Source organism: Pinus tabuliformis, chromosome X (genome assembly GCF_031772625.1).
Source record: "Pinus tabuliformis cultivar Carrire ecotype Pingquan chromosome X, CPIR1, whole genome shotgun sequence".
NCBI lineage: Eukaryota > Viridiplantae > Streptophyta > Pinopsida > Pinales > Pinaceae > Pinus > Pinus tabuliformis.
The window spans coordinates 1,006,997,460-1,007,009,332 of NC_142308.1; the positions used below are offsets into that span (position 1 = coordinate 1,006,997,460).

At 36.5% G+C, this 11,873-nt stretch overlaps 1 long non-coding RNA gene across 2 annotated transcripts; it reads left to right on the plus strand.

Moving 5' to 3' along the window:
- Nucleotides 1–1,864: 1,864 nt before the first annotated feature.
- Nucleotides 1,865–5,227, plus strand: LOC149143158 (uncharacterized). Of its 2 annotated transcripts, XR_016264234.1 has the most exons (4): nucleotides 1,865–1,905; nucleotides 2,393–2,700; nucleotides 4,885–4,955; nucleotides 5,090–5,227. It is a non-coding gene; the product is annotated as an uncharacterized LOC149143158 (long non-coding RNA). The 2 variants fall into 2 exon arrangements; XR_016264233.1 differs by lacking the exon at nucleotides 1,865–1,905 and having other exon boundaries at nucleotides 2,112–2,700.
- Nucleotides 5,228–11,873: the final 6,646 nt, after the last annotated feature.

Here is an 11,873-nt window from a genome sequence, read left to right on the forward strand (position 1 = left end):
GGTCACAGGAAAAAGGGAAGAACGTCAATTTCGGTGTTCATCCCCTTCTCCAAGTCCATCTACCGCTGTCACTATTCTGTCTGCTCGAGGAAAAGCTGTCGGCACTCTAAACCACTTTGCTATAGGAGAAGTTGCCGGCACTGCAAACCACTTTGCTATAACAAGACACCAAGCTCAAGAAAGAACATATCCACCGTATCTGCTATCTGCTCTACTTTGTATTTTGCCATTGGCATGTCTACCTGTAATATTAGTGTCTATGTAATACATTGTGATTTCGATGACATCAAGGGACTCAATGAGAAAGCTGTAGTTCTAACTCCTAAACTACTATTTTATGTGTGTTGATTCTTGAATACTCTAATTTCTTGTATGTTTGATGTAGGAATTAGTTGCATCAATATTAATATTTTGTAAATGTTCTAAATTTTTGAATATATATATATCCTTGTCACATTTCGAATGTTGCTGTGTCCTGTGTTGGACGCTCGTATCCACGTCTCTTGCATGTCCCAAGTCCTGGTGTTGTGCGACCTAGAATCCCATGATGAATTGAATCACAGATCCATTTTTAATTTCAAATGAGTAGAATTGAAAGAACATTTGATGTTCAGTCTCTCCAAGTTGTTTGAATCAGTTGTTTTCTTTTGATGCATTGTATACTTGAGATTCAAAGTACTTGAATAAGTTTAAAAAATTTATATGCAGAAATCTTCCAAACTCATCTCTTAAAGGGGTTCTAGCACCAGAATTGGCCCTTCTAGCTTCGCTGCAGACACTGTAAGTGCCTATTACTCAAATGAAGCTTGCACATGAGCCGAGTTTTTGTACAGTTATAAGTTAGTGTAGAAATATGAATATGTTTGCCGAACTGTTGACATGAACAACCTCGAGCAAATTGGTATCTTATGCAGGAACCTTCATGCAAACAATATACTGGGTACCATACCGAGAGAACTTGGTCAACTAAAGAATCTACAGAATTTGGATCTGGCTTTGAATTGGCTTAGTGGTGCCATTCCCAATGAAATTGGAAATTTGTCAAACATTGCCATAATGTAAGATAAATCCAATCTGGTGCACTTTGATCGAGCCCGACGCTGGATATTATTAACAAATGCATTAGCATGTCTCCCTTTTGATTATTTTAAATGCACTCGCATAAGTATATACCTTCTTGTGCAGATCCCTGGAGGGCAATAATTTGGCAGGCACCATACCTCCAGAACAGCAGTTGACTCGGTTTTGGGTGCCAATTCCAACAACTTGGGTAAAAGTGAGCTTACAGTTAGCCATTTGAACAAGCTGTTCCCATGGCCAGATTACACAATTTGAAAACTTAATGTGTACAAGATCAAAATTCATTCAGTAAATAGCAACTTTGAGCATTGAAATAGATAATAAGAGCAAGAATTGAGGTGGGGTGTGAAAATCCCATAACTTCAAGCCATAGAGCTATTGGCTCTGAGCACCATGGATCCCTCAATTATGAAAAGTATGGAAGTAAAGTTAGATAAACTACCCAGCAAAGAAATTTTTCAGGCTCCTGATCTGCGCAAAGCATTCCAAGTAAGTATGCTTTTCTACCCTTGGTACAGACTCCAGAGTAGAACATTGGAGATCTTCAATTTCAAATTTCAATCCCAATGATTTAAGTATTATTTACTGAACCGAGTAGAGAGAATTTCATACTAAACCCACCGCAGTAAATTTTACTTGAAGAAAATGCTGATCCTCCGACTGCTCTGTCTCTTTATATTGATATGGGAATCCCAATTTCTCTCACCTATTAATCTTGATATGCATGCAGACTTTATTCAAAGGCAGATCATTTAGAGAGTTTACCAGTGGAGCTTTCTCCAGGGCCAAGGCTAAAACTGCAGTGGGTCCTTTGGAAACTATCTGGTAACTTTTCTTCATTCATTCTTTGTTTTATTCAGAGACAAGATGAAATGTTTTTAATCTTTTTATTGGAAATTTCAAGTTGCATTATGCAGACAGCATGGTGCTTACTCTATAAAGTCCAAGATCCTACTGGAAGTTACTGCTTAGTAATGGGCAAAATGGAAAGAAAACTCTTTTCTTTTTTTTCAATATCTATTATTCTTAGTATCCATTTAGGGGTTGGGGGTGATGGGAGGAGGGTTCGGTTCCAGACATTTTTTTTCTTCCTGTTCTTACTGTTTTTTAGGTCTTGGGCTTCCTGAAATTTATAAAGCCTTTTATCTTTTGGCAGCAGAAAAGCCATCATTCAAATTAAGTGTGGCTGATTACAAGGAACTAACTAGAGATGATGCAACGCAGAAATGGTCATTTTCTCATGGGGTTGTTAACAGCTTGGACTGCTCAAAATGTAAACGTTAGAAATACTAATCGAATCCTCTTGAAACAGAAGTTCCAGCTGGCTACGAGAATCCTTGGGTCTGGGAAACCGTGGGTTGTCAGATGAAAGCAAGGGAATTTGGATGGTGGAGGATGAATGCTGGGACGAAAATTACCCACTGTCTCTTCCACAGTGCTATCTCGCTTGACCTCTTCTCAATGTTCATGGGATGCTGCAACCATGGTGGGGTGGTGATGATGCTTCTGCATCATTGAACTTGGTGGGAAAAGGTGCTTTTGAAGTAATCTGACTGTTGACATCCACTTTGAATTTGAAGTCAATATCTCTAAACGTTGTATGCATGGCATTGGATAAAGGTGACAGTTACTTGGAGGCTAATTCTCATTTTATCGGTGTTTTTTATTACTTGGAATTTTCTGAATTGGTTGGCCTTGGGAATCACTCCTGCTCAGTTAATTTTCTTCTACACTTGTCTCCATAACCCACAGAATTCAAGGCACTACAGTCACAAACAAAATTTTAAGAGTTTCTCATCATTGCTTTTGGAGATTTACATGTGGGTCTGCAGATTTGAGGTGTTTGAGAGCAGATTTGCACAAAGAATTTTAGCAAATTAATGATTATAAGAGCTGATCTGATCATTAGCTTGATGTCCCATCAATTTCTCAGCAGAATTTAGGTGTAACAATTGAATTACAGTAAACTAATTTTCTGATACCAAGTGTCTTTGTTGGTCAAAGTCATTTTTTTTGCACTTTAGATCACATAAGGATCTCTCCTGAGGGCAGAAAAGCACTAGCCCAAAGTGCAGAGGGAGTATACAATAGGTGACAATGTACCCTCCCTAGTTCCCTTTTAATTGGATGGCTTCTAAGCGTTAATTGTACAGAGAACTTGGAACTTGGGAATGTATGGCTTTGTATATGCAACCATTTGCCCTATGAAGCTCTATAGTTGGATCTTCTATGCCTGGCTTCAACCTTGTAAAATTTTGAGCAATCCAATTATTTATCAGGAAAATAACACTTCTCAAACTACATTTCTCTAAAGTTTGTTTACAGAATTTGCAAATCTTATTGCACTCCGAAGTTGCAGGATGCTTTTTTTTCTTTTGTCAAACCTGCAAAGCGCACAAAAATTTCGACCATGTTTTGGCAGGTGCCTAGAACTCACCCACTATGTCACTCTTAAATTGGTGAAAGTCAGTTTGTGTTTCAAGGGAACCTTTATTTTCCCTAGAAAAATGAGGGCAATCAGATGATCATTGTATCTAGTTGCATTGATAATAGAGAGTCAATTTAGAACACAAAAAATAGTGTGCATATTCTAGAGCAGATGTATTGTTATGTTGTGCTTTTATTACTTTAAAAAGGACAATTTTTTTCAAAAGCAACATCAACAACAATTGAATGGTTATCATGGTTGTAATATAGTTAATATGGATTCAGAATAGCCAAGAATTGTATAGTGTGAGGCCATGTTATATGTATCTCCTAAGAGGCCAGAGACATCCCCCAGGGTCTGCATGTCTGTATCCCATGTCTCAAATACATGACACACTTAGGCATGTGTTGGACATGAGTTTGACACATTTCCTAAAAAAAACAAGACACGTGGAAAACTTGATTCTGACACATGACCTATCATGTCTCGAGTGTTGGACGTGCAAGGAGCCAAAACAGAACTAGAAAAGCAGTTTCACCTCCTTTTTTCACTTCCAGCCACAGGAAAATGCTCTAATATTGTGTAGGTGATTGTGTAGGTAAAGAAGAATGAAGGAGGTGAAATTGTCATTTCTCCAATTTTAGTGTTCTTCTTTTATACCACAAAGGTCACAGGAAAAAGGGAAGAACGTCAATTTTGGTGTTCATCCCCTTCTCCAAGTCCATCTACCGCTGTCACTATTCTGTCTGCTCGAGGAAAAGCTGTCGGCACTCTAAACCACTTTGCTATAGGAGAAGCTTCCGGCACTGCAAACCACTTTGCTATAACAAGACACCAAGCTCAAGAAAGAACATATCCACCGTATCTGCTATCTGCTCTACTTTGTATTTTGCCATTGGCATGTCTACCTGTAATATTAGTGTCTATGTAATACATTGTGATTTCGATGACATCAAGGGACTCAATGAGAAAGCTGTAGTTCTAACTCCTAAACTACTATTTTATGTGTGTTGATTCTTGAATACTCCAATTTCTTGTATGTTTGATGTAGGAATTAGTTGCATCAATATTAATATTTTGTAAATGTTCTAAATTTTTGAATATATATATATATCCTTGTCACATTTCGAATGTTGTTGTGTCCTGTGTTGGACGCTCGTATCCACGTCTCTTGCATGTCCCAAGTCCTGGTGTTGTGCGACCTAGAATCCCATGATGAATTGAATCACAGATCCATTTTTAATTTCAAATGAGTAGAATTGAAAGAACATTTGATGTTGAGTCTCTCCAAGTTGTTTGAATCAGTTGTTTTCTTTTGATGCATTGTATACTTGAGATTCAAAGTACTTGAATAAGTTTAAAAAATTTATATGCAGAAATCTTCCAAACTCATCTCTTAAAGGGGTTCTAGCACCAGAATTGGCCCTTCTAGCTTCGCTGCAGACCTGTAAGTGCCTATTACTCAAATGAAGCTTGCACATGAGCCGAGTTTTTGTACAGTTATAAGTTAGTCTAGAAATATGAATATGTTTGTCGAACTGTTGACATGAACAACCTCGAGCAAATTGGTATCTTATGCAGGAACCTTCGTGCAAACAATATACTGGGTACCATACCGAGAGAACTTGGTCAACTAAAGAATCTACAGAATTTGGATCTGGCTTTGAATTGGCTTAGTGGTGCCATTCCCAATGAAATTGGAAATTTTTCAAACATTGCCATAATGTAAGATAAATCCAATCTGGTGCACTTTGATCGAGCCCGACGCTGGATATTATTAACAAATGCATTAGTATGTCTCCCTTTTGATTATTTTAAATGCACTCGCATAAGTATATAACTTCTTGTGCAGATCCCTGGAGGGCAATAATTTGGCAGGCACCATACCTCCAGAACAGCAGTTGACTCGGTTTTGGGTGCCAATTCCAACAACTTGGGTAAAAGTGAGCTTACAGTTAGCCATTTGAACAAGCTGTTCCCATGGCCAGATTACACAATTTGAAAACTTAATGTGTACAAGATCAAAATTCATTCAGTAAATAGCAACTTTGAGCATTGAAATAGATAATAAGAGCAAGAATTCCCATAGCTGACCAATCTCATAGACAATCAGTGAAACCGGTGCAACCAGGACCTCCCTCAAGCCAAAGAAGAAGTGGATCATTTGCTGGATTACTTTCTGACTTCACAGAATAGTAGAAAAGTTCTCTTCCATTGGCCTCACTAACTGTCACATACCTGCATGAATATGAAGAAAACACAAAGACTTTCATGCAGTTAATTGTTCATCCAATAGAATATAAGAGTGGTAGAATCACATCTGTAAGCACTCCATATAACAATTTTCGCTCCTAGTCTTTTACATATTTTGAACTCTCCATGCAACAATTTTGACTTTAATATTTTTTAGCTTCAATTGTCACCAAATTTATTAAGTATCCATAGAAATTAAACTCTGTTCAAACATATTCACAGTCTGTGCATAACAATTAGATATCTGTATATCTTTTATGTTTTTTTGTCTTTCTTTGTCATATAAGCATGCACTCTACAAGCTATGAACATTCTACAAGCTATGAACTCTTTGGTTATGTTCTTAATCTTTGCATAAGTACACAGCTAATTGTTTATTTACAAACAGGGGCAAATTCATGCATGCTATTTTTGAAAATGACTGTGTTAATGAATAAATATTCTTTCCAGTGAAAAATCTGGCACTTTGAATTTGTTACTTTCAATTATTGTTACATTTGAACATGAACTTTATTCATGAATAAATATACTTTACCTTGGATAGATATGGCACTTACCCAGCATATATCTCATAACTAATATTGCCATGATATCCTGGAAAGGACTCCACTCTGGCATTTGCAGGTGCTGCCTTGCAATTCAGCTGAAGTGAGGTGATAATCAGAGATATAATTACATGGGTAGTGAATAAATTAACCACAAATTGCATGGACTTCGTCAGGGAAGACATTGTTATGGAAATACACCCAACCTCACTTCAATTAAAAAGAAAACCGTGTGTCTATACATATATATTTCTCGAGTGCACTTCTAATAGGCTTCGAAATGTTTTGATATATATGGACAGTTCATTAAAGACAGCGATAATTCTTATTTAAAATGATTCAGTTATTTTCATGACTCATTTGAACATTTAAAGATTATGTCAAATCGTACGTATCTCTATCAGTGTGAATATCCTCAGGCTAAGTCAACAGAATATTTTCTACATTGCCCCTTCAAGATAATCAAACGTTATCTTCTCTACCTGCCATTCATTTCATCCCGCCAGCCGGTGTAAAGACTTCTTGTATCCATGTAATGCCTGGAAAATAGCATCCACGTCCATATCCTGGAGCTTATCTGATTGCCGATTTTCTGAATATTTGGCAATTGGATGGACAACGATATGGGCACGGTTAAAAATTTCACGGTTTTTATGTCCGCCTGATTATTAAATATTTGGGGAATCTGCAATCCAGATAAAACACTTAGTCAAAAATTTAACTGCGCCTCCAAATATTTGGGGATTCTGTAATTGAAATAAAAAATGCTGTCAAATATTTAACTGCTCCCCTAAATATTTGGGGAATCTGCAATCAAGATACCATACAAGGCTGTACCCAAATCCAAAAGTGAGAAGACTAATTAAGTTGTTGGAAAGAGGATCCACAGTTGGATATTTATGCCATGGGATGTTAGGCAAGCTACATAATTTCTGATAACCAGTTCCTCATTTTTCAGATTTCATAGTTGGAAATCATGTTTTGTCTTTGTATCGAAATGAATGGCACTGAGTGCTATGAATTTCACCTAGAGTACTCAGAAGCATTTTGAATACATTGGTGTTTCATCTAGAGTGTAAGTACTCGGTACAAGTAAAGTTAGCTTCATGTTCTCACACATAATGTTTGCCTGGTTCGTGACCAACATCATGATAGGATAGTATAATGTTGTGAAATATTATCCTAGAGCATTCAAGGCATTCAACCCATATTATATAGCAAAGTACTCGGTACAATTAAAGTTAGCTTCATGTTCTCACCCATAATGTTTGCCTGGTTCGTGACCAACATCATGATAGGATAGTATAATATTGTGAAATATTATCCTAGAGCATTCAAGGCATTCAACCCATATTATATATACTATTACTTTCATGAATATCACTAATAAGGATGGGTGATGCTTGTAGGTTTAGTCTTATGTATAACAGGTATTGATTATTCGCATGATGATATGTGTCTCATTTTATCATATAGTATACTTGGAACTGTTTTCTAACTGAATTGATAAATCCATACCAATGATTTTCTCAAACAAAATTCGTAACTTCATCCCAATTATTTATGTTAAAGCTATACAAATAGAAACACTAACATCAGTGCTTTGTTCTGGCTGGATCCAGTGCGGAGGCCATGTTTGCAGACTTGGGCCATTTCAACAGGAAATCAATCCAGGTCCAAGCTATATGTCAAGGACATAATTATTAGTATTTCATCATACCTGCGTGCTTCACCCTCAAGTTTTAGTACCATAATGAGAAATTTGGGTTTTTCGTTGCAGCTTGCTTTCTGTGTGTTGGTTTACCCATCTCTGCTTATCACATATACGAGACAAGTGACTTATTTGATAGAAAACCCAGGGGACATAGGCTCTACATTTTACAAAGCAATACTACAGCCCGTGTATTGGTTAATGTTCATTGTTGCCACTTTGGCAGCCATTGTAGCCAGTCAAGCATTGATTACAGCAACATTCTCAATCATAAAACAGTCCATGGCTCTTAGCTGCTTCCCTTGATCTTATTTTCCACCACAGGGATGAAAAATGTTGCCTTATTTAATATCATAATGTACTGATATTCAGTATATAATGAAAATTCTAAGCATTTACCATGTTTTAAATATGCATTCATTTTTAAATTTATGGAATTTATGGTAGATTATCTACGTATGAATCATGATTTGAAATCTTGGCATTGTAGAAGAAGAATACCAAAGTTTTGTGATTTTTAGGTTATCATTAGATAGCAAAAGATGGACAAGATATTACAATGTGTTTTTAAATTATGTTTTGGAAGAGATAAAATTTTTGATAGCGTTTTCAATTTACTTCAGTTTTGACAGTGGATATGCGAGCTTGGCTATATGGAGATAATTAGAGCTATTTAATACTACTCATTGTTTGGTGAATTTGAGATTCAAAGTTTGTCTACCAAATGTTTTACAGCAAATTGACAACATTGGCTAGCTTGCTGCTTGAATTCGCATCAGCTCTTGAAATGTCACCACTTATGAATTACCAACGGAGAATAATAGCATATATATGGTTAGAAGCACATTATCATAAAATACATAATGAAATCTCCATGAATTGGCTACATTGATCAAGGTAGCTCAAATTTTACTCATAGTCATTAGTTGTTGCATACTTCCGCATTCAGAAAATCACCCCATCATACAATACACAATGATATCTCTCTAAATCATGTACACTGATCAATATAGCACGAAGTTTACTCGTAGTAATCAGTTGTGGCATACTTCCGCGTTCAGAACATCACCCCCCATTCTGCATATACAATATTCGTATGTTAAGTTTAACGAAATGAAAGCAAGAAAATGCGGTTATTCCTATGAATAGAAGGCTTGATTAATGGACAACAATTATCTATAGACTTGAAATCCTGCATAATTTAGCAAGTACAACTACAATGAAAAATGCATTCAATTGAAAATAGTTAAAGAATAGTCCGTAATGGAACATAGAGATATATGGTTATCGGTGTGTATGATAAGGTTTGCAGTAATGTAACCAAAAAAAAGCAGTTAATTTTCTTCTACACTTGTCTCCATAACCCACAGAATTCAAGGCACTACAGTCACAAACAAAATTTTAAGAGTTTCTCATCATTGCTTTTGGAGATTTACATGTGGGTCTGCAGATTTGAGGTGTTTGAGAGCAGATTTGTACAAAGAATTTTAGCAAATTAATGATTATAAGAGCTGATCTGAACATTAGCTTGATGTCCCATCAATTTCTCAACAGAATTTAGGTGTAACAATTGAATTACAGTAAACTAATTTTCTGATACCAAGTGTCTTTGTTGGTCAAAGTCATTTTTTTTGCACTTTAGATCACATAAGGATCTCTCCTGAGGGAAGAAAAGCACTAGCCCAAAGTGCAGAGGGAGTATACAATAGGTGACAATGTACCCTCCCTAGTTCCCTTTTAATTGGATGGCTTCTAAGCATTAATTGTACAGAGAACTTGGAACTTGGGAATGTATGGCTTTGTATATGCAACCATTTGCCCTATGAAGCTCTATAGTTGGATCTTCTATGCCTGGCTTCAACCTTGTAAAATTTTGAGCAATCCAATTATTTATCAGGAAAATAACACTTCTCAAACTACATTTCTCTAAAGTTTGTTTACAGAATTTGCAAATCTTATTGCACTCCGAAGTTGCAGGATGCTTTTTTTGCTTTTGTCAAACCTGCAAAGCGCACAAAAATTTCGACCATGTTTTGGCAGGTGCCTAGAACTCACCCACTATGTCACTCTTAAATTGGTGAAAGTCAGTTTGTGTTTCCAGGGAACCTTTATTTTCCCTAGAAAAATGAGGGCAATCAGATGATCATTGTATCTAGTTGCATTGATAATAGAGAGTCAATTTAGAACACAAAAAATAGTGTGCACATTCTAGAGCAGATGTATTGTTATGTTGTGCTTTTATTACTTTAAAAAGGACAATTTTTTTCAAAAGCAACATCAACAACAATTGAATGGTTATCATGGTTGTAATATAGTTAATATGGATTCAGAATAGCCAAGAATTGTATAGTGTGAGGCCATATTATATGTATCTCCTAAGAGGCCAGAGACATCCCCCAGGGTCTGCATGTCTGTATCCCATGTCTCAAATACATGACACACTTAGGCATGTGTTGGACATGAGTTTGACACATTTCCTAAAAAAAACAAGACACGTGGAAAACTTGATTCTGACACATGACCTATCATGTCTCGAGTGTTGGACGTGCAAGGAGCCAAAACAAAACTAGAAAAGCAGTTTCACCTCCTTTTTTCACTTACAGCCACAGGAAAATGCTCTAATATTGTGTAGGTGATTGTGTAGGTAAAGAAGAATGAAGGAGGTGAAATTGTCGTTTCTCCAATTTTAGTGTTCTTCTTTTATACCACAAAGGTCACAGGAAAAAGGGAAGAACGTCAATTTTGGTGTTCATCCCCTTCTCCAAGTCCATCTACCGCTGTCACTATTCTGTCTGCTCGAGGAAAAGCTGTCGACACTCTAAACCACTTTGCTATAGGAGAAGCTGTCGGCACTGCAAACCACTTTGCTATAACAAGACACCAAGCTCAAGAAAGAACATATCCACCGTATCTGCTATCTGCTCTACTTTGTATTTTGCCATTGGCATGTCTACCTGTAATATTAGTGTCTATGTAATACATTGTGATTTCGATGACATCAAGGGAGAAAGCTGTAGTTCTAACTCCTAAACTACTATTTTATGTGTGTTGATTCTTGAATACTCTAATTTCTTGTATGTTTGATGTAGGAATTAGTTGCATCAATATTAATATTTTGTAAATGTTCTAAATTTTTGAATATATATATATATCCTTGTCACATTTCGAATGTTGCTGTGTCCTGTGTTGGACGCTCGTATCCACGTCTCTTGCATGTCCCAAGTCCTGGTGTTGTGCGACCTAGAATCCCATGATGAATTGAATCACAGATCCATTTTTAATTTCAAATGAGTAGAATTGAAAGAACATTTGATGTTCAGTCTCTCCAAGTTGTTTGAATCAGTTGTTTTCTTTTGATGCATTGTATACTTGAGATTCAAAGTACTTGAATAAGTTTAAAAAATTTATATGCAGAAATCTTCCAAACTCATCTCTTAAAGGGGTTCTAGCACCAGAATTGGCCCTTCTAGCTTCGCTGCAGACCTGTAAGTGCCTATTACTCAAATGAAGCTTGCACATGAGCCAAGTTTTTGTACAGTTCTAAGTTAGTCTAGAAATATGAATATGTTTGTCGAACTGTTGACATGAACAACCTCGAGCAAATTGGTATCTTATGCAGGAACCTTCATGCAAACAATATACTGGGTACCATACCGAGAGAACTTGGTCAACTAAAGAATCTACAGAATTTGGACTTGGCTTTGAATTGGCTTAGTGGTGCCATTCCCAATGAAATTGGAAATTTGTCAAACATTGCCATAATGTAAGATAAATCCAATCTGGTGCACTTTGATCGAGCCCGACGCTGGATATTATTAACAAATGCATTAGCATGTCTCCCTTTTGATTATTTTAA